Source organism: Stegodyphus dumicola, chromosome 10, assembly GCF_044657685.1.
Source record: "Stegodyphus dumicola isolate Sdum_Otavi_A_Nest chromosome 10, ASM4465768v1".
Taxonomy (NCBI): Eukaryota; Metazoa; Arthropoda; class Arachnida; order Araneae; family Eresidae; genus Stegodyphus; species Stegodyphus dumicola.
This window is the reverse complement of record NC_140777.1, coordinates 8,380,583-8,402,500: the sequence shown is the minus strand read 5'-3', so window position 1 is coordinate 8,402,500 and position 21,918 is coordinate 8,380,583. Positions and strand designations below refer to the sequence as shown.

At 35.0% G+C, this 21,918-nt stretch overlaps 2 pseudogenes; both read right to left on the bottom strand.

Moving 5' to 3' along the window:
• Window positions 1-8,190: 8,190 nt before the first annotated feature.
• Window positions 8,191-8,793, bottom strand: LOC146994883 (uncharacterized; annotated as a pseudogene).
• A 6,061-nt stretch (window positions 8,794-14,854) lies between these two features.
• LOC118186571 (protein brain tumor pseudogene) lies at window positions 14,855-17,110 on the bottom strand (annotated as a pseudogene).
• Window positions 17,111-21,918: the final 4,808 nt, after the last annotated feature.

Genomic DNA, 21,918 nt, shown 5'->3' with positions numbered 1-21,918 from the left:
TATAAGTCGCCTATAGGCTCAACGGCTCTTACCAATATAGACGACTTCGAAAGTCCTTCATATGTTTGCAAATTCCTGAAGTTCCTCGATAGAACGTCATTAGTTCGTCTGAAGGTTTTAAAATTTATATAGTGCGATAGTGTAGGGTAAAACTTATGACTAACAAATTGGTTATAAGATTCTTTTTTCATAATAAATACAAGCTCAAACCGTAAATATAATTTTAAAAATCCATGACATTATCGAACGAAACGTATTCCCATGTCAGATGCATGTTATGAAGAAATATGATTTTTCTCAAAATTTGAAGCTCTAAATTTCCGAAGTATTTGACAGTCCAACCTAGATATGCTGCATGCATTTGTTTAAAATTTAGTAAAGTTTAATCATAGATTTTTCATTAAAATTTATCAAGAGTGAAAAAATAGTGCCCTTAAAAACTATTTAAGAGTAATCACAAAGCCAGTTTCCTAAAAAACTAAATAAGTGGTGATTGAGACATTCTTGTTATTTATAATCGAAAATGAAACTAAAATCTGAAACGATGACTTGTTGTAATAAAATAGTTGTTTAGTTGCTAATAGAAGGCTCAGGTGCTGGGCACTTCTTCAGGCGCCTCGGCTGGGAAAGCCGCATCCTGTGTCTATCACGTGTAAGGTGGCATATCTTTTACTGGCATATCATGGCATATTACTTAGAAGAGGAAGGTTCCTCGTGATAAGCAGTGGACGTGATAATCAATGGATGAGCCCTTCGCATAAACAGCACGGAGAGTTAGTCGCGTTCATGGTAGGAGCTGCGAGTAAAACCTAAGTGATGCTACTGCTACGTTGGCCGGCGCTCAAATGAAGATGGAATGGCATAGAGATGGTCGAAGAGGTGTAGGGAGGAGCTACTGGTCACGTGCGCCAATGATTGATCTGTAAAGAAAGTGCACAGTCTTGCTTGTCAGGCATTGGATAAAAGATAAAATAATAATTAGAAACTAAAAAGGGGAGAACGCAATATAGTGAAAGGATCAAGTGCTGAAATAATATGTGGTCTAAATAACTATTATATGTGGTCGTAATAGTGTTAAGGATATGGAGTAGAATAATAAAGATTGAAGTCCGTGTGAGTGCATATAGATGGCGACATTTATGCGTGTCCTAAAATTCCATAGAAGTAGTATTACCAATACAATTTTTGAATTTTATGAAATATGGTGTGAGAAATTAATTTATAATTTGGGTAAAACTACAATAAATGCCGGAGTACAGCTCCTGGTCTCTTGTTATTTTCTTCAATCGTATAGTCGTAGGTCAGCCTGGGAATGGAACTATAATTAACTTTTTCAATATTGTTGAAAAATTTTTTTGCTATTTTAGCAATACAAATACTGATGCTATCTGTATTTAGTTCGTTGTGGATGGCTTCGTTTCTGAAGTACCAGGGGCTGTTAGAGATTCTTCTTAGTGTAATTTTCTGGCATTGCTGGATTTTTTGCATGTGTGTTTTACAAACATACCCCCAGACGGGACAGGCGTAAGTAACAATTGGTCGCAGCATGGATCTGAATACATGAAGTTTGTTATGAATAGATAAAACCGAGTTTCGAGCAATTAGGGGGTTGAGTAATGCTTTAGTTCCCCGAAACGTATTCAGGATATGTGTGATGTGTGGGGCCCATGTGAGTTTTTGGTCTAAAATGACACCAAGGTATTTGACATGCTTGGCCCAGGGAATGTTGACTTCATACATCTGGAGGGTGATACTCAGGTCGACGATTCTTTTTTTGGTGAAGTAAACAGCTTCGGATTTTTCGACGTTCGTTTTAATTTTCCATTTGAGCATCCAGGACTCTAATGCATGGATGTGTTCTTGTAGTGTTTGTACGACTGCGGCCATGGACGCATCTTGGTATAGGATTGCAGTATCGTCTGCATAAAGTGCGAGTGTAGTGCGGGGATGGTGTGGGATGTCGTTCGTATAAATTGAAAATAATGTGGGCGAAAGTAAACTTCCTTGAAGTAAACCCGCAAGAGTTACTTTCCGTATGGAGTGAGTATTGTTATAGCGAACGACAAAGTGTCTATCGTAGAGAGAGGAATTAATGATGTTTATGATGTAATCTGGGAATCCCAGAGTGAGTAATTTGTAAGTGAGGCCCTGTAACCATACACAGTCAAAGGCTTTCGAAATATCGAGGAAGAGAGCTCCTGTGATTTGCCTCCTCTGGAAGCCGTCTGCAATCATCTCAGTAACTCGGTAGAGTTGATGCGTAGTTGAGTGTTTACTTCTGAACCCATATTGCTGCGGGATGAGGACGTTGTTAACTGTTAAGAAGTCTTGCACTCTCTTCAAGATGACTGCTTCTGCAATTTTGCTTAGAGTCGATAGCAAGCTAATCGGCCTGTATGAGGTACCCAGGGTGGGATCCTTTCCTGGTTTTAGAATTGGAGCGATAATGGCTGTTTTCCAATTGGTCGAAAAGTACTGGAGGCGGAGCATGGCGCTCCCATCTCTTTAAGCATTTTATTACTGATTTTATCCAGTCCAGGGCTTTTTCTGTTTTTTCTCTTCTCGATATAACTAATAACCTCTGATGCAATAATTAGGGGTGTGTTGTTTGTGTATGTTTTTGTTTGGAATTGTGTGATGAGTGATGCGACTGTGAGTTCTGTTTGGGGGTTAGAGATGTTGTGAGTGCGAAATTGAGAAGCACAGTGATCTGCATTCAATAGACTCAGCTTTCTCAAAATCGGTGTATGCGATCCCGTTGGGGCCATTAATGGGCGGAATATTAGTGTTAAGTCTTTTAAATTTAGAAACAGCGTTCCACAGCGAATTATCATCCGTGGAAAGTGATTCTAAATGGCTGGCCCAGTCAAGTTGTGCATGCTTTTTTAATTGAGTCCTGACTTGCTGGTTAAGTTGATTTAATAGTGCTTTGTCCGTAGGGTATCTGAATCTCTGCCACTGCTTACGAGTGTGATTTCTGCGTCTGATGATTTCTCTGATGATCTTGTTCTTGTAGCGTTTATCTGCTCTCATAGTTTTGCTGTTTTTCAGCAGAGCATCGTGAAGTTCATCCGTGAATTCTTCCATGAAGGCGTCTAACTCATCCCTCGACTGTATCGTGTGGATAGGGTACTGAGTGTTGTTGAGAGCTTTGGAATAACCTGCCTAATTCGTAATAAGGGCTCGTTTGTGTGGTGTACTATAGGAATCGGTAGAAATTTCCATCATCACAGGGTTATGATCTGATGATAATTCAGTCAGACTTTCCACATAACTGGGTGGATTGATGTTTTTTAGGATGAAGAAATCCATGACTGATGGTCTACCTATCCCATAATGTGTTGGTTTTTCAGGAACTGCGAGGTGAATATTGGCCGCTTGGGCAATGGTGTGGATGACTTTTCCGTGTTGGTTAAAATCCCAGCAGTTCCACTCGCGGTGGTGTGCGTTAAAATCTCCACCTATAATAACTCGATTGTTAGTGTTTAATAAGGTTTGCAAATCTGTCTTGAGAGAATTTTGACTGTGATTGGTCGTGAAGTGTTTGGCGTGAGTGTGATAGCTAGGGCTTCAACTGCTAAAAGCTGTGGTAATGTTGTAACATGATGGGGGATGGAGCGCTTGATTAAAATGAGCAACTCTCCTCTTGCGTTGCCTCTTGGAGCATATCTGCCTTCTGTGGGTCTGTTCCAACGATGCGTCTCGTAGTTTAATGCTCTGAAGTAGTTTTGGGGGCCAAGCATGTGTTCTTGTAGGAATAGAATATCAGGGGAAACTTCATGTAAAAACTCCTTAAGCTCGTAAGCTTTTTGGAGCAGTCCATTTGCGTTCCAAGTAACACAAGTAAAATGCATATTATGGTTGAGCTGAGACATTATTGTGAATTTCATTTACTATTTCATAGAACATAAATAATTTATCAACAGGGTCACTTAATTCTTTTAACCTTGGTAAATATGTTTTAACACATTGTTCATTAATCTGATATTGTTAATTCCTAAAACATTATTGAATTCTGAGATATTTTCATAAAATACAAAAATTCAGAGCCTTGTGGCTTCTCTTGGTTATCATTTGTGACATTTTCACTAGATTTGTTTACATTAGACATATTTAGGTTTTTTAATGCATTACTGAGATCAGTTAACTTAATATTTTCACAGTTTTTACTTTGTGCAGCAGAAGCCGATTTTGGGACTGACATATTTGGATTTTCGTTGAACATATGCGCCTGGTCTTTTAGCATATCTGCAAAAGAGATTCCTTTTTTAACAGTGTTATCCTTTTTTGGGGGATTAATTCTGTTTTTGGGAAACTTTTCGCAGCCACGGTAGGAAGCTACGTGATTTTTTAGGCAGTTGGCACATTTAGGTTCTTCCATTTTTCCTTTCGTCAGGCAGTCCATAGTTTTATGCTCTTGTGAACATTTAACACAACGTGGAGCGAAATAGCAATTTTCTGATGAGTGGTGCCACTTTTGACAATTATAACATTGTGGCACCTGATTTTTGGAGATGTATTTTTCCACCGTGACCGCAAAAAATAATAAATCACTAACGTTATATATTTCCTCTGCAATTTCATTTTTAATGACCTGTACCAAAAAGAGAGGCATTGGGGCTTTAGTTCGTTGTCGTGTGAGCTGGGTTACTTTGCTGATTCCAAATCCTTTGGCAGTAAGGGCACCGGGAATATCATCTGTGCTTGTGGTTATGGATAAACCCCTAATAACCACTTTTATGGGTCTGGCGTAGTTTGCATTTATGATATAATGCTCCACTTTCTTTTCCAAGAATAAGGCTGTAAGCATCCGATGGTCGTCAGCTGTCCTGGGTAGTACTTTTATGAGTTCTCCGTTCACTTTTCCTAAGAATTTTGCCTCTGTTTTTAAAGATAATTCTTTTAGAAAAACCTCATGGGTTAATTTCCCTGGGTTAACCATAATTGGGGGGATAGTTTGGGTATGATTATTAGTCGGCTGCTGCTGCACTGCCTGCTCATCTGGGGTAGCAATAATATTTACATTATCAACATCAGCATTATCATTGAGTACATTAAATCTGTTCGCGCTTTCCATAACAACAGGAATTTTTTCAAGATTTTGCTGCTTAGCAGTCTTACTGGGAATTTTAAATCCATCACTATCAGTAATATCTGAGTTACTACTATTTTTCCTTTTATTTTCAAAATTTTTCCGTTTAAGATTAGGGTTAACTGGGGGGACAATGCCTGAGAAACAAGAAAAATCGCACTTACTTCTAATATCCTCCGCTTGAGCCTGGAGAGTTTGCAGATTTTTCTTCATAATATATGTGATGGTGTCTGGATCCGATACTGGTCGAAGACGTTGGCACGCTTTCATCGCAGTCTTAAGTCCGTCGATTTCTTTTTACAAATCCATTAATTTTTCGCGGTAATAATCCATTTTGGTTTCGTCAATCTGAGTTTGCGGGGGAAGACCAACGCAGCTCTCAGTAGTAGTAGTCGCCTCTGATGAATCGCTGGTATCCATCCGTGCGCCGTTTTCGGCTGGGGTACTCGTTTCCGTCGGAGCGCTCATGACCGTGGCCTTCGAGATAACATGGCCTGGTTAGCTGCGAGTGACGTCACGAAAGGCGTCCGATCCTTCCGTGACTTTCATTGCTTCAGATTTGAATGCGAGCGTTTCGTTCGATGTTTAGAGTGTTTTGTTTTTAATAATGCAAATTGATTAAATTTCCAGAGACTTGACGGGAAAACGTATATAAAAGGTCGTATATTCATTTGCAGTTAAGATTAATAACTTAATAAATATTATTTTTTAAGAAATATTCACGAAGTTTTCTATGCCATGTTTTAGGTTATCTTGTGCATTTTTTTTACACTGTATTGTAATAATTTGTTAGGATACACTCAAAAAAGAAAGTTTTGAATTAAGGAAATAAAAAGGCTGTTATTTATTAACATAAAAATGGCTTTACAGTTGGAGAAGGAGAGGAATGAAAAGATTTAGAAATATAAATAATTCACTACAAAAGTAAATATAATTTAGCAAATTAAAAGACATAAAAAATTATTTTTCCTTGAAACTATAAATATTTCAGGGCTTCCAAACATTATGCAAATACATTTTTAATTCATTTAAATTACTATCTAATAAAATGAAAAGCAGTTCAAAAGCCACAGAAAAAATTTAAACCTCGAAACTTTGTAAATTAAATAAATTACAATTTTCCTGCAACATTACAGAAAACGAATAATTTTCACATATTTATATGTTATCTATAGCAATAATTATAATAATATTTACGTCATTCTAACGTTTCAAAAATTTAATAGTTCGTTATGTTTTATTTTTTAAATGTTTTTAAAAATTTTTTCTGCAATAGTATATATATATATATATATATATATTTCTTATTCTACTCTACTACCTAGGGTGATCTACCGATGCCTACGGTGGTATCCGTAGATCTACGGTGGCACCGGTAGATGGCGCTACCTTATGGATATGACTTGCTGATGCGCTTCTTCTCAGCTCTGAAGTAATCTTGCATTCCCTCCTGCTAGTTGGTTCATCTCGAATGGAATCCGGTCGATCGCAAACACCATTTTCAGATTAAATCGTAAACTGATAACAATAAGGTCTAGGAGTAACGTGTAATTCGAATCTATTTCGGGGGAAAACATATAAATAGGAGGAACGGCTCCGGCAAAACAAGAAACCAGCATGTAATATATTTTTCCGTTGTAAACAGGCGTGTAGACGAAATGCTGATAATTCCATATTTCTGTTTTTCATGGGACCTAAATAAGAAATGATTCGATCTCGATATGATCTGCTATTTCATTATTATTAGTAGATCTGAAACCCTTCCAGTTCACGGAAACTATATGTAATAATAATTATAAACCTCATCTTTTTACTGTCTGTCTACGGTAAGAACAGCTCTCGCCAGTTTGTCTGCGGCTGTCTGTTGCCATAGAAACGAGCCGTGACCCATTTTTCGTAGGGGTGTCTTGAAGATTTACTTCTCAGTTTGCCAACTTGGCATATTTAAAGATGATTTGGCGATATTCACATTTTGTTTTAGTTTCAAGTAAAATGCTTGTTGACCCTTTGCGTCGACCCCGACATTAAATTTCCGAAAATGAAAATTGATGGCGTAAATAAAGTTTTTGCAGTTAAGGAACGGTCTTTGATTTTGCCGAGTGAGGTGCGAGTCGCTGAATTTGCCATCTTTCTAGATGTACAATGAGTAAAAATATATCAAAATAACTTGTAGGGAAATGCATTTAAAAATCCGTGCTTATTTTTGAAGAAAAATGCTCTCAATAAATACTTTTTGCGAACATTTCTTCTTTTCCCATACCTTCAAACTAAACCAAAAGCTGGTCAATTGAATGACGAAAGGAAGCGAAGGTAAATTAAAATCAAAACTGTTTTTACTTAATTACCAGTGGTTTGGGTTGGTTTATATGATTACGAAAAGCCTCCAAGGTTAAATGCCTAAGAGGAGGGATGCATTCGTGGAGGGCTTGCTAAGGAAAACTGCCTCGTATACACGTTACACATGGGGAAAACAACCATGCAGCCAGCCCGTTCACGGGATTCAAACCTCGGACCGAACTACAAGTGTTCAGTGACTTTACCGATCGGCCGCTGCTGGGCCTCTTAATTACCAGCGCCCATTTATGCATCATGCTGCTTTTTATAGACACTGTAATAGCTTGTAACATAATAAAATGTTAAAATCAGAACAAAATTAAGGTCTCTTAAATTATTCAGTTACCTATTTTATATTTAAAATTATACGAAATTTATATAATTATACAAAATTTGGCTTTTATAACTGCAGTGAGCATTGTTCATTAATATAATTTTGTGTTAATATTTTCATAATAAAACAAAACTTATTTAATTTCAATTAAAGATTAAAAATTATTTTTTAAGCATATTATACCATGGCTTGTGGGTCCCCAAGAACACAGTAATGGGAAATGAAGCAACCATTCAGTGTTCTTTATTATCCACAGGGGGGGTTTCGCCTCTGCCGAAGGCTCATTGTTGCCCACTTTTGGTAATCTTTCATTTACATAGTGGCAAAGAAAATATTGAACCTAGAAATATCCTTACAACTTGACAAAGCTATCAGATGAAGAAGAGGAATGCCTTCGTGGAGGACTTTGGTATAACATCTGAAAAGTCATCTAGTCACTGTCGCAAGATTCCGTTTCTTTTGAATCAGAATCAGAATCGCTGCTGCCAGTTTGAATTATTAATCCATCCACTATCTCTTCTAAAAGTTCGTCCTTGTCCCAATAATAATTTTCAAGTTTTTCTACGTGGTTGCAGTGCGCCTGCCATTCTTGAGAAGTGACTTCATCCAAAGCTTTTTGTGTTAAATTTTTCAAATTTTCCAAGCTTAAGTCTCCAGTCACATTCCTTTCCCTGATCAGTCTTTTAACTGATGACCAAACGTATTCAATTGCGTTTAGATCACAGTGGTAAGGAGGGAGACGTACAACATGATGCCCATTTTCTTTTATGATGTTGTCAATTTTATATATTACTTTTTTAGGACGATTGCATTCTATTAAGCTGAACAGTTCCGCTTTTCGCATTTTGGGATCGCAGCATATCGTCTTCTTCATCAGCCAATTTACCATTGTTTGCTTTGTAGCATATTTCGTGGGTGTCGGATCTTCAATTTTTGTGTGATACGGGGCATTATCCATGCATACCACACTTTGAGGTCGTAAATTTGGAAGAAGCTTTTCCTACACCCATTTTTTAAAATTTTCATAGTTCATTTGCCCATGGTAATCCCCGCTTTGAGCTGATGCTTTATATATAAGTTGGGCACCTGGAATAAATCCTGCGGAAGAGCCAGCATGGACAACAATCCTATTTTTGGAACTGACATTTATCTGTGCGCCCAAAACCGTATCATGCTGCCAACATTTCTTAAAAGTTAAATTGCTGTCAATCCATGTTTCATCGATGTAAACGATGTGGCGTCCACTTGCTCTGAGTTTCCTCATTTCGCGTAAATAATTGTTCCTCCAAAATACAATGTGAGGTCTTTCGATAAGAATTTTTCTTTTGTTAACACACTTCCTTGCAGCGAAAATTCATCGAACGCCAAACTTTGCACAATGAGTCTTTTTGCCACGGGAAGTCTATTTTTTGCCTCAAGACAGGCAATAATTTCCGCACAGATGGCACTTTCTTTTCTTTGATGTAAAAGTCTTGTATAGTCTGCCGTATAACGCATTTGTCAAAATCGTCAATTTCGCACTTATGATTAGCAGGGCTTTTGCGTTTCTTTCCAGGCGTATTTAGAAGTTGATCTTGCCCCATTGTTGATACTTCGCGCTTAATTTTTTTAATTGTATACTCCAATACTCCAGTAGCTTGCGATGTTCTCTTCAAAACTTGAGGAAGAGGAACTACTAAAGAGTTCGCCGAAGCTTCAGAAGCGCAAAATTCTGCGACATTGTACACTATTTGACGTGCCTGAGACTTTAAAGGTTGACCTTTCTTAAACTGGAAGGGCATTTTAAAAAATTGGCGATTAACAAAGCACTACGAAAATCAAGCTAAATAGAAGCAAATTTGAACAAATACCAGTACAAAAGATATAACAACGAGAATAAAAATAGCTAATAGTAATAATATAAGGCTTAAGAAAAGATGCGTGCAGCTGGAATGAAACTAAGAAGACGAATGATAAACTCTTTTCCCTTCAGCCAACAGTCGCCAAAAACAAAATAACAATAAAGCAACCCTTGGTTCGTCCCTATTTGAAATATACTAGCCCTGTTGCTATAGCGACCGCCACCCGCCAGACACCGTGGCGGGAGGTGTTCTTACCGTAGACAGACAGTACTTTCCTGCCTTTTTGCAATATGCTTTTTTGTCTCACTCATTGACATCTTCCACGATGTTATTTAAGCAAGACTGCAGTAATGAGATACGATCAAGATGGAAAGCGTATCAAAGTCAATCTACTATGAAATGTAAGAATGAATGAGATTTTGATACAGGAGTAAATTCGATTTCGGTAGTTGTAACATCTTCCGCTGAAGAAATAAAAAATAAAAATTAAACCAAAAAAAAAAAAATCTGAAAGGTTTCAGATTTTAAATTATGTCCAAAGAGGCTTTTTTTTTTTTTTTTTTTTTTTTTTGACATTTTGTCTGTTACCTTTATTTATTAAATATCACGTTCTTCGCACTTAAAATTCAGTTCAAGAGCAATAATAAGTTTTAAACTGAGCACATGTTTAGAATTTCCGAAACAGAGTCTCGCGCGCGGGAAATATTTTTTTTTTTGGTAGAACGTTGCCATTGCTTGTTTTGAAAGCATTTAGTTTGTTAATAAAAAATTCGTTAACATTTTACAAAATATGAAATCGATAATAAAACAAATTTCAAATTCAAATTTGGGCTTTCACATGCCCATATTCGCGGGAGGATTACGTCATTCATAATTCTATGCCTCTAGGCACCGTTGTTTTATCACAATGCGAGAAATATACATACATTTGTGCAAATTTTTCATTATTTAATTTCCTCAAATATAATGCAGGACTCTAACATTTGGTGGCAACAGTTTGAAAAGTGAAACGGACATTTATAGTAAATCAACGCAAAACGAAAACAACAGTTCTTCAAGGACAAAGCCCCTTTAGAGTAAAAGTAGATATCAATGAAAAAAAATTATGTATTTGCTCAAGTTACTTGTGTTGGCAGAATTCACATGTAATACAATATTTCACAAAGTTAAAAAAATGGAATGTACACCTTGGGAAAAAAAAAAATGGGACAATTCTAAATCTCCCCGTTCTACTGGACAAATTGTCCAAATTTAACTTGCGTTTTTCATACCTCGAAAGCTGCGACTTAGGATATATATTAGATTTACATATAGCATTGTTCTATCATAGGCATTTTGACACTAAATCGGACTTTTTCTGAAATAACACCAATTTTTTTCCATATTTCGATTCTACGACTCAAGTAAAAAAGTACCAAGTTTTATAAAAGCCACACGAGTAGTTTTTAAAAAATTTAGCTCTCAAAAGTTTAGCTCCTCCATTGGTTAATTGAATTTGTATATATTTATTAACATCTCTTTCTTTATTACACTTATCTGATTCATCATTTCCCATTTCGAAATTTAGGTTCATTCCAAATAAAAGTCGCCCATTTTTTTTTTTTTTTTTTTTTATAATTTATTTCTAAAATTTGTATTTTAAGTAGTTTTTATAAATTTCTCGAAACAAATTTTGAATTATAATCTATGAAATTTTTACCATCATCTTAAAGTAGATGCATTTCTAAGCATACCTGCAAAAAATTAGAGCTTTTTATTCTAGATTTTCAACGATATACGGGAATTCACATTTGGCGCGTTTTGAAGTTTGGCATATTCGTTATAAGCGATAATAACGCCAAATATGGCTTACGAACTTCGTGAGAATTATTTGAAAGTAGGAACGACGATCTTTTTTCCGGTAGCGTACAGTGAAATAAAGGAAAAGAAAATAGGTTGCTATAAATTAAGAAGTTCGCCAAGTGAATTATTCTAGGCGCAAACTAAAAAAATTCGCCAAGGACAGTTTTTTTTCCCCCCCTCCAACTTCTCATCAAATATTACAAAATTTATTATCTAGACATAATTTGAGTCGCAGAACCGAAATATGGAAAAAAAAAAATCTGTGTGTGTTTTCAGAAAAACACCGATTGTGTCAAAATACATATGTTAGAATAATGCTATATATAAATCTAATTTATATCCTAAGTCGCGCTTTCGAGACATGGAAAATGCAAGATAAATTTCGACAATCGGTCCAGTAGAACGGAAGATATAGAGCAGTCCCTTATTTTTGTGCAATGTGTACACTAAAAATGTGTAATAAATTCTTTTACCACTATAGAGATGTATCCAATCAATCACAACACATGGACAATGATTCATAACATGTAATTTTAAAATATTAAGCTTCAACACATGGACAAAAATTCATAACATGCAATTTCAAAATATTAAGCTTTATTTTGCTTAAGTGTTCAGTACAAATACATTCACAGGATACTTAACTACATGTTTCATTGAAAAGAGGTTTCTCCACAGCTGCAGCTTAAAATATAGCCAACAGAATTAACAGATGTGCATATTCAACATGATTGTAAGTAATTTGTCTACACATACAATACAAACACTACGACTTTTATAAGATATATTGATTGATGATGTAATGTATAATATGTTTAACATTTAAATTCCAACACATATATTTAATGAACATTACCAAAACAGCGTAACTACTAACTCAACACAAAAAATCTGTCAAATTTAAGAACGATGAAAACTGATCCTGCAGATAGGGCTGTCAAAAAACGGCCATCATAGTCTTCAGGCGAATACAAAACTGAGGCCAGAAAATATGTAGGGAAAATAGTCCCGACAGTGTACGAAAATAAATTCTAACATTGTGCAAGCATTTAATTTCTTATATTTTCTTGATACGTCAGCCCCAGTGCAGAAAATTAAACGCGCAAAACCACTGACAGTCATTTTAACCGTGACAAATGGAACATCCATGCAACTGGCTGATATTGCAGAAACATTACTTTAATGCTTGAGTAAATGAACACTGCACAGCAACAGTTTAAAAATGCTATTTCAAAACACCAAAATGTGGGATACTTAAGTAATTTCGATTTTTCATTGTTACAACATACGTTACTGTTAAACGTTAGCATAAATTACCCTCATCAAAAAATAGCCCAAACATGGTGTAAAAAGCAGTATTAATTTGTTTCACATAATTGAGCACTACAGTGGCTACATAATGAAACAATAGTGAAATTTCAAGTATTTAAAAACAGATTGTCACAATGTGCACTATAATACTACATTACTTACTCAGCAAATACTAATTCCACTTTTGGAAAACAAGAACACCTTCACACATATCGTCTGAGTAGAATATTAAGCATAGGAATAAGACCACTCTTAACGAGTCAATGAATCATGTGTTAAAAACACTAAATTACAATAATAAGCAATTAGAACATCAAAAAACAAATTAAATTTAATACATCGCAATAAAATTATAATTACTGGGAATATAATAGTATCGAAGTAATTTCAGATTTATATTAAAGCAATATGAGGAAAAACCAGACCTTCAAAAGGTAATAACAGAAACGAAATGATTGCATAAAATCAAATTATTGCACAACTCGTCGAGGCAGAATCTTCAGTAAACATATAAAATGTTGATAGATTATATTAAATCTTAAAGCTGGAAACAAACAACAGGCAATAAATCAATTGACAAATACGAAACCATAAGTAAAAAATATTAAGTCTGCTACTATTGTATTAAGCACTCTAATAAATCCTAACACAAAATGTGAAAAAATTACACAATTTAAAACACCTTACTGCAAACATCCTAACTCGCTTTTTGCTACTAATGATGCTAAAAGCTCTTTCGTGAGAGGAAAAAAAAAAAAAAAAAAAAAGATGCGTTTGCTGGCATATTGGCCAACGCTTAAACAGTTTTAAAAAAAGTGTAAAAATACAGATTTCTATTTTTACGTTAAGAGAAACATACGAGTAAACATAGCCTAATATATGACTGTATAGTATCAGCCAGTCGCATTGCAACTAAAATTACAAATACAAACCATGCCGCACTACAATATCTTAAGACATTGGCTATTTAAAGGATCAGTTTCATCCATTAACTTCATCCATCAGTGCGATCCTCAGCATACAAACTGTAAACAATAAGCAAAACTAATTCTATCAAGTTCGCAACGGCAACTTGTTTACATTGCTCAGAACTAGTTAAAAGTTAAATTCTCAAATATTTGGAATATAACAGGACTGAGTTCGCCAAAGCAAAAGTTCGCATGACTCGATAACTATCAGATCTTGATGTAACTATTTTCAACACTTTTCACTTAGAGTACTTAAAAATCTGTTCGGCGCGTAATAAGAACGAGCAATAAATATAAATAAGTCAACACGAAATTTGATACACATTAAAATTAACAGGTAAAGTAGCACCCATGTTAAATATAACTAATAAAACCTGGAATGTAATCTAAATTGACAGTACAGGAGAAAAATGCCTGCACAGTATTGGAACAGAACAGTCCTGGTGGATGAGACAGGTCACAAAGGCAAAGGTAGGTACTGTGGTCCAAGCATTTTATTAAGGTAGAAAACTCAGATTGGCAGAGTATTGAACAACTGTTTTCACAAAGCGGCCACCAATCTTCAAAAGGAAATCACAGGAAAAAGGTTTTTACAATGTATCTTTGGCTTTACCAGTCTTCTTAAAAAATTGTGTTTTACCATTAATAAGTTAAAACATTGTTACATTTCAATATAGCACAAAAATTTGTGGGAACAAGCAATGTATGCAGCTTCAATAGTAGCTGCTGGCTATTATGACCAGGGCCAGTAATAACATTTGACAACTGCAAAAAATATGGTATATCTTAAAGTAACTATTTTAATTTCAAATCCAGCATAATAATGCGTGTCAAGTAAGAGGACACTTCTAGAAAAGTACTTGGAGTATTAACTGCCTCTTCATTAACAAGTGACCGCTGTATTCAAGTGTGCACATAAAAACTGTTGGACATCTTCACATTTTATTCTGCAAACTAAATTTACAGATAACACCAACAATTTGCAAATACAGGTTACCACATATGTTTCTTCCAATAACTTTCTTTCACATATTTACTTTCCCATTTCATTTGCAACAGCTGCCCGAAAAGGCAATAACTGAGTATAATATTTCAAATACAACAACTTCACTAAAGATGATTTCCACATAGTTTAAATTCCTAAACATGGAATCTACATATAACGATAGATGTACAAGTGGTAATCCTTGCTAGCAAGGACAACTGAGCCGTCATCCATTAAAGCAACATCAAAGCACTGGGCATGCTTAACTTTACTTTCAAAAGCATTCACTAATCGTCCATCTTCTGTGAATATTGTAATGTTGAAGTTGTTGTGATTGTCAGCTACTAAAATTTCACCATTCTGATTAATACAGACACCAATGGGATAGTTAGTAAGACCCTCACCTCCGATCTGACGAAGAAATGCTCCATCATAGCTAAATACCTTCACACAGTGTGTTCGGTTATCACTAATAAATATTTCTTCCTTATCATTCACTACAACTCCATTTGGAAACTCTATATGTTTAGAGCAACCAAATTTCTGCAAGACATTACCAAGTTGGTCAAAGATTATCACTCTCATGACCTTACACTCAATGACAATAATTCGACCATTAATGTCAACAGCCACTCCTCGAGGATGCTGAAGAATATTATCCCCAAATTTTCTAACAAACTGTCCATATTGATTATATATTTGAATTTGATGAGTAGGGCTTCTCTCTGTTACAATAATGTCTCCAGATGTTTTCGCAATAGAAACTCTATTGGGATATAACAACTGTCCATCTCTTTTCCCACATTCTCCAAATTGAAAATGAAATCTTCCTACTTTATCAAAAACTTGTATTCTGTGATTATTTGTATCTGCTACTAGGATATCATTTTGGGCATTAACTGCTACACCACTAGGCTCAGTAAATTGTCCTTCCATAACACCAAAGTCTCCAAACTTACAATGATAAATCATTTTTTGCCTTTTAATTTGAGATCTTATGGGATACATGCTGGGAGAAATGAATTTGGGTGAAAAATCAACAGCTGGTTCACTAGTCAGATGAAATAAGTCAGCTGTTCCACTGGACCAGTTTTCATATGGGGACGGGACCATTTCAGACTGCACCATTTCACTGGACCATTTCATACCACCCAAACTTGTAGAAAATGCTCCAAGGCTATTTGCAGAACCAAGGCTATTTGCAGAACTTTTAGATATGATGTTTGACTCATAGGCATGCGCATTTTGATAGGTACGATCAGAATTAACCACACCATTTGGCCTTGCAATTGTTTGTGCCTTAGTAGTTGGAACATCTTCAGAATTATGGCGAATATATCCAAACGTGTTCCGAACACCAACTTGGATGGCCTGGTGATTGGACAGAAACTCAAGATCTAAAGATTGCATATTGACTTCAGGATTATACGAAATAATACTCTGTAATTTAGAGTCAAGAAGCTGTTTAAACATTAAAATTTCTGAATTGCTGTAGAATCTCTTCTTAATGCGATCAACAAACAGAAGCGTTTGTTGAGCCCTTTCTATCATTTCTTGGACTTTATTGCCCATTAAAGTTAAAGAAACCATCTTAGTATTATACAGATCGTCAAGCTCTTTCTTCAGTTCTTCTTTACGTTCTTCCAATACAGAACAATAAAAATTAAAAGTGTCATCGATTTTTGTTTGTGCTTTATGATACTGCATTTGCAGACGTGATGAAAAATCTTCTACAGATTTGGCAGCACTTCTTAAATCATTCGTTTTGGTTTTGCTCCGTTCAAGCAAATCCTCAAGTATTTCTTGAGATTTGTAATCATGGAGACCTTTTGGATGATCATTCTTCATGCATTCTTTGCAAATTGGTGTATTACATGCTTTACAAAAGGATCTGAGCGTTTCCATCATGTGTCGAGGACAACGTTTCACTTTATCTGTTTTAAAGTCATCTTTGTCGAACTTCTCATTATGATTGAAAATATGATGACCTTCAAAATAATTCATAAATTGATGAGCCATGACACAGTTTCGGCACAAATAATTGTCACAGTCAAAGCAAAGAGCAACAGCGTGAGTATCTTTTGCCTTGCAACCAGTGCAAGGATGAGAAACTTCTAAGGCAGAGGTTTCAAGCACATTGCTGATGGCGTTACCTTGAGATAAAAGAGCACGATCCTGTTCATACTTGGGACAATGGATTTTATCGTGGTTTTCTGTTAGTTTTTCACGACAAGTTTCGCAGAAAGTGCGTAAACAAGGTAAAACTTTTTGAGTTGTATATGTTTCGGGGCAAAGACTGCCCTCAGTGCCTACGTTTTCCGGTTGTGCTCGGTCTCCAAAGGACTCTAACTGACGAGATCCAAATAATGAGGAATCTAGGACAGAAGGAGTAGGTGATGCCATTATAAGAGATGCCTCAAATTATTGAAGAACCAACCTGGAAAACAAATGAAGAAAGTAAATATTGAAAAATATACAATATAACAATTATATTTCCCATAAAAATTTTCACTTCTTGTGTAGTTTCTAACAGAATTACAAAACTTACAGCAGTTACTTCCTAGGACCAACACAGATATGCTCACCTTAAACATAAAATTTACAACCAGGGTTCGTACACATTTCTGTAGACGGAAATTAAGTACTTTTAAGGACCATTAATGAAAACAAATAAGGACCTATCAGCAAATGGGAGCTGAATAAATTTAATTAAAGATATTATCTATGCCTGAACTTCACTTTTGTAATACCAATTTAAAAATAAAATAGATCCGTAAGTAGATGCATTACTATTAAACATAATTATTAATAAGCTTGAGAATAAAATAAACTTTGCGAAATTTATCAAGTAGCATTAAATATTTTACACTCATATAATATTTGGACATATTTGAAAGAAGATAAGTGACATTTTATTTGCGTTTTACTAACAGTTGGCTTTATGTTGATTATTTTTGTGTCTCATTTTGTCACAAACTCAGTCTAGAGCTTTAAATAGCCAGTAGATTTCACGTCAAGCGGCATAGGTTAAAATGAGATGTAAAAATGCATGATTCATTACAAAAGACTAGCTGTTGTCTTTCGTTATGAATCATGCATTTTTGCTACTGCATTTTTGCTACAGAATAAGAACATGCGTTTATGGTCTGCCGTTTGCCTAGAGAGAGATCTGCTGATCAGAACAAACCTGTAGGGTCTGATCTAGGCACGGTCGGCAAGTGTTGAAAGTTAGTCAGGCTCTGTTTGATGCAGTTAGTGTCGTAGCTTCGTGTACAGTTCCAGGGGTTGTAACCCAGGTAATATACTTTAAGGTTCCAATAAGCCAAAGCACCAGAGTGATAAGTTGTTTTGTATTATTTCAAGTCTCACTAAATGCGAAGAATAAGTTTTACATGAATTTTACATTTTCGAGTTTTATCTCGTGACCACGGTAAGGATAAATGAAACGTAATAACTCCTTTTAATATGCAGAGATAATTTTTAAGAATAAGCAGTTAGTTATAAATTATTTAATTAAATCAGCTAGTTGGATAACCTTAATCCTTATGGATTTACATGACCACTATTAGATTTTACTTATTTTTTAACAATATTTGTTAACTATATTTGTTAAAAAAGCCCTATTAAAATCACAATCTAATAAAATTTCACAGTTTAAAATATATGCAATTTATGACATTGATTCTTAGAAAAATATCAGGATAATTACACATTAAAACCTACAAAACATTTATGTTTTGCAGCAACAACACTCAACAAAATATTTATGCTTCCTTTTAATTTGGAGCCTTCCTAGACATTTTGGCTAATTTATATCAATTTCCTCCTCTATAAACATCTTTTCTAACAATCAGAAATTTGCCTCAATACGAAAACCAATGTTCTCAATATTTTCTGCGTGCTTTATCTTCTAATTTGTAAACCTCTTCACAATGTACCTATGAGGATTTATTTGATCTGGTGACAGTTAAATAGTCCAAAATATCCACACAGACGTGAAAGAAATTATTGCTATGTCTGAAAGTAACTACAGTTACAAACAAAGTCAGATAAAGGTTTAAATAAGCAGAACAAATAAAGCAGATAAAAGTCAGACAAAGGTTTAAATAAGCAGAACCTAGACCGTAAACGCATGTTCATATGCTAAGAAAGTCAATTACAGCTCGCGGTGATGTAATTAAACAAGAAGAGTCAAATTCAAATTAAAAACGGGGACGCCTGGTCAAAGACTAAAGAATATAATTTTAATTTATGCTAGCTCAGTAACTCTATCATCATAACAAATTGAAATGTCAGCAGTGATAATCCAAAGCAGTTACAAATGATCAGAGCTGGCAGGAACTAATGCAGCAAACAAGCGGTGAGGTCAGAAACACGTTCTGTCTTATACTCCAAAAACCTCAGTTTAAAAACTGTCTAAGTGATTGCATTCTGGTCAGGAAAGCGAAATAAGAAATTATAGTAAAGGCCGAAATTATAAACAATTGGGTAATTTTCATAATAGTAACTGTACATAGCTTTGAAGAAAAATTTTCTCTCTGTTTATGCATTCATTTCCTTTCTTCAATACATTTCCTTTTTATTTTAGAATTTAAAGATTTCTAATATTCTAAAAAACTAAATGTATTGAATAGAATGTATAGAAAGTATAGAAATATAGAATTAGAATAGTGTAGAAGGTATAGAAACATAGAATGTATAGAATATGCTGGTAATTTTATTTCATTAGTCATATGAACATTCAGAAGAAATATGAAATATATATGATAACGACCAACTACAGAGCTGGTGCGGCAGAATTTTTAGAATTTAGTGACACACCAAGCAAAAAAAATCTAGAAATGTCAAAACTTTTAGAACTTAGAGCAGGCACTGGAAGCAGAATTTAAAAAGGCACTGGGCAGCAGAAGTTAGGATCCACAGAGATTGAATGAGGTGGGAGAATGTCTATTGCCAGCCTTGTGTATGATGCATTAAGACATATTAGATGAATCTATTAAATTGTCAATTTTCAATTTCTTTATTAATGAAAAATTTCCTCTCTATAATGTCTGTCCATGTCATATGATTAGAAGAATTTTTGATACTTTCCATGCTTGAGTCTGGTAGAAAACAGAGAAAATAATAGATTATTTTCCTATTTGTTTTATAGAGAAAATAAATAGGGGAAGATAAACATGTTAAAAAAAAGATTTTAGCTTTAGCAGTAAAACATTCAACTATTATGTTTTCAATGTTCTTCCAGATGTTCTCCAAAAAGTAAGAAATTCTTCGCAAACTTTCTGTAAAATACATCCATTACAACTGAATACCATGGAGGCATTTTTCTGGTATCTTCTAGAATCGTGGGTCTATAAATCTTGCCTTCAAATGATCCTAAACTTTCCAAGCTGCAGTGTCTAATACCCTAAAGAAAAATTGCTTCTACGAATTCTACAACAGCAAATAGCCAGAAATCTTTTGGAAAAAAAATCAGAGGGGAAGATGTAAAATGAATTTTATAGAGAAAACTGATGCATATTCTGAGAATTCTGAGACAAAAACATGGGAAAAACTCTTACCATAAAAAAATTAAAAAGAAGATACTTTTAATTAATTACACAGCTATTTTGCTTTTGCTAACAACTGTTTCATAAATTCGGCTTTTTAAAATTATACCTTGTTTATTTTTCAGATTCAAAATATTGTATAATAAGTGGCCAAAATGGAAGTGTACAATATGACAGCAAAAAATAAAAATGTTTTTTTTTAATGTTATTTTTTAAACATAATTTCAATGCATTACCATTATTTTAATGAAATTTGTCAATGCTACAATGTTTTAAAAAAAATCGTCGAAAAATACCCAAATCTCGGAATTAAAAATTTTCTATAGAAATTGATCTCAAAATCGCCAAAATGTTGATAAATCGACAAATGTAGAACCGTTTAATAAAATAATTCACATCCCCAAAAGCGGAAAGTTAGGAAAGCGGAAAGTCCCAATAGGAAAAATTAAATAATTTTAAAATGCTTATGTTTCACGTCTTGCTCAAAAACTCAAGTATCCCTCCGTGTATATTAGAAATAGGAACGAATTATAACCCATGAACCCATTTAAAAGATAGCCATATTTGTCAGTCAATCGCCAAAAATATTCCTCCAAAATGCTAATTCACACTAAAAATGGCAGTCGTAAAAACAGACAGAAATTTCTAATGATTAAATTTAAGGACCTTCTATCCATTTTGGCCAAAATTAAGGACTATTAAGGACCAAAAATCGATTAAAAAATACCAAGGACTCTTAAGAACCGTATAAAAACCCCGTAAAACGTAATCAGAAACCTAAACAGCAGTTCATTACCTGGCTTCTCCAACAGATTAAATAAAATTTTAATTCTGATAGTTTAGGAGATATCGGTCAACTGTTTTTCACATTTCACAAACTTTATAATCACAGATATGCCTTCACATGTTTCATCATCTTATAGAAGTTGATGCAACCACAATACTTCTTTCACTGATGTTAAAGCTGAAACATATTCAGTCTCAGTGCTAAAGATATAGTACTCATGTGTGTGTGTGTGTATTTAATTATGGTGTGTGTGGTGTATTTAATTACGGCAAAGCACACTAGGGCTATCTGCCTAAGGGGAGGGATGCCTTTCGTGGAGGACTTTCTAAGGGAAACTGGCTCGTATACACGTTACACATGGGGAAAACCACGAAAACGCCCATGCAGCCAGCCCGTTCGCGGGATTCGAACCTCAGACCGAACTACCAGTGTTCAGCGACTTTACCGCTCGGCCGCTGGTGGGCTATTTGATTATGGCAAAGCAGCCTAAGGAGAGGGGTGCCTTCGTGGAGGACTTTCTAAGGGAAACTGGCTCGTATACACGTTACACATGGGGAAAACCATGAAAACACCCATGCAGCCAGCCCGTTCGCGGAATTCGAACCTCGGACCGAACTACCAGTGTTCAGCGACTTACCGCTCGGCCGCTGTTTCATCAGGAGGAAAAGAAAAGCATCTTTTGGTGACATCCACACACATCACTGGATAAACTCCTGAATCTTCAAATAATTCGACTGAGAAAATTATGGGATTCTCCATTTATGATTCGATATGATGTTCTATAACGTAATTTAAATTTATACAATCATATAGTCTAAAACCAGTCGCTCTTCAATCTGCAATGATATCGTTTTTGTCTTTTCTCTTAACACAAG